This window comes from Bison bison, unplaced genomic scaffold, assembly GCF_000754665.1.
Source record: "Bison bison bison isolate TAMUID 2011002044 unplaced genomic scaffold, Bison_UMD1.0 scf7180017864160, whole genome shotgun sequence".
NCBI lineage: Eukaryota > Metazoa > Chordata > Mammalia > Artiodactyla > Bovidae > Bison > Bison bison.
The window spans coordinates 7800108-7801973 of NW_011494732.1; positions in this window are offsets into that span (position 1 = coordinate 7800108).

Below are 1866 nucleotides of genomic sequence, written 5' to 3' on the forward strand. Positions count from 1 at the left end.
CCATGAAATTAAAAGACACTTACTCTTTGGAAGGAAAGTTTTGACCAACCTAGATAGCATATTGAAAAGCAGAGACATTACTTTGCCAACAAAGGTCCATCTAGTCAAGGCTATGGTTTTTCCAGTGGTCATGTATGGATGTGAGGGTTGGACTGTGAAGAAAGCTGAGCGCCGAAGAATTGATGCTTTTGAACTGTGGTGTTGGAGAAGACTCTTGAGAGTCCCTTGGACTGCAAGGAGATCCAACCAGTTCATTCTAAAGGAGATCAGTCCTGGGATTTCTTTGGAAGGACTGATGCTGAAGCTGAAACTCCAATACTTTGGCCACCTCATGCGAAGAGTTGACTCATTGGAAAATACCCTGATGCTGGGAGGGATTTGGGGCAGGAGGAGAAGGGGACAACAGAGGATAAGATGGCTGGATGGCATCACCGACTTGATGGACATGAGTTTGAGTGAACTCTGGGAGTTGGTGATGGACAGGGAGGCCTGGTGTGCTGTGATTCATGGGGTCGCAGAGTCGGACACGACTGAGCGACTGAACTGAACTGAACTGATCCTTACAATTGAAATGCTGCTGCTGCTGCTGCTAAGTCGTGTCAGTCATGTCCAACTCTGTGCGACCCCATAGACAGCAGCCCACCAGGCTCCCCCGTCCCTGGGATTCTCCAGGCAAGAACACTGGAGTGGGTTGCCATTTCCTTCTCCAATGCATGAAAGTGAAAAGTGAAAGGGAAGTCGCTCAGTCATGTCCAACTCTTAGCGACCCCATGGACTGCAGCCTACCAGGCTCCTCCATCCATGGGATTGAAATGCTAGCTGTGACCCTTTAAATTGATTTTGAAATATACCAGTTTAGGAGTATACCCCAGGCAGTAAAAGTATAAAGTCACATGAGAAAGAAACATACAACATTCAGAAACATGTTTCCACGTAGTAAAAATATAAAGACCTTCACGAAACACATCATATTGAGGAGGAAGAAAGAAAAGAGGAGATTGGGGAGGGGTACACAGTGGGTGCAATTTTTTTTCCGATGTTTTGTTTCCTGTACTGGAAGGTGGTTATATGGGAGTTTGTTATATTAGTCTTTAAAGTCAGCTTCATTGAGGTACGCCTTGTATATGATAAAACACAACCATTTTAAGTTTACAGTTTAATGAATTTTGATCAATATATATACTCATGTAGCCTTTTCCCCAATAAGATATAGAACATTTCCACCACCCCCAAAAGTTCCTCCAAGACGTCCCCTTTTTTTTCTTTTTTTCAAAAAATTTTGATGGTACACTGTGGCATGTGGGACCTTGGTTTCCAGATCAGGGATGGATCTTGAGCCCCTTGCATTGGAAGGTGGAGTCTCAACCATTGGACCACCAGAAAAGTCCCTCCTCCTTTTGGAGTTAATCTTCCTCCACACCTAAACCCCAGTTGCAGGCAATGACTGATTTCCTGTTTGCAATTATAGGTTACAGTGATCGTTTCTAGAGTTTTAGATAAATAGGATCATACAGAGTAGGTTCTTTATGTGTCTTGTTTTGTTCACTCAACATCATGTTTTTAAGACTGGTACATATTGTGTGTGTTGATAATCCATTCCTTTTTATTTCTGGGCAATATCCACAGTAAGAATAGATAACAATATGTTTATCCATTCACCTATTAGCAGGCACTTGGGTGGTTTCAAGATTTTGGAAAATTTTTGATAATTATGTCTGAGATGGTTTAATAAACAATAAATATACAGAGACTCCCTGGAGTTCCAGTGGTTAAGATTTCATACTTCCAATGCAGGGGGCACGAGTTCAATCCCTAGTCAAGGAACTAAGATCCCACATGCTGTGCAGCATGGCCAAAAAAAAAAAA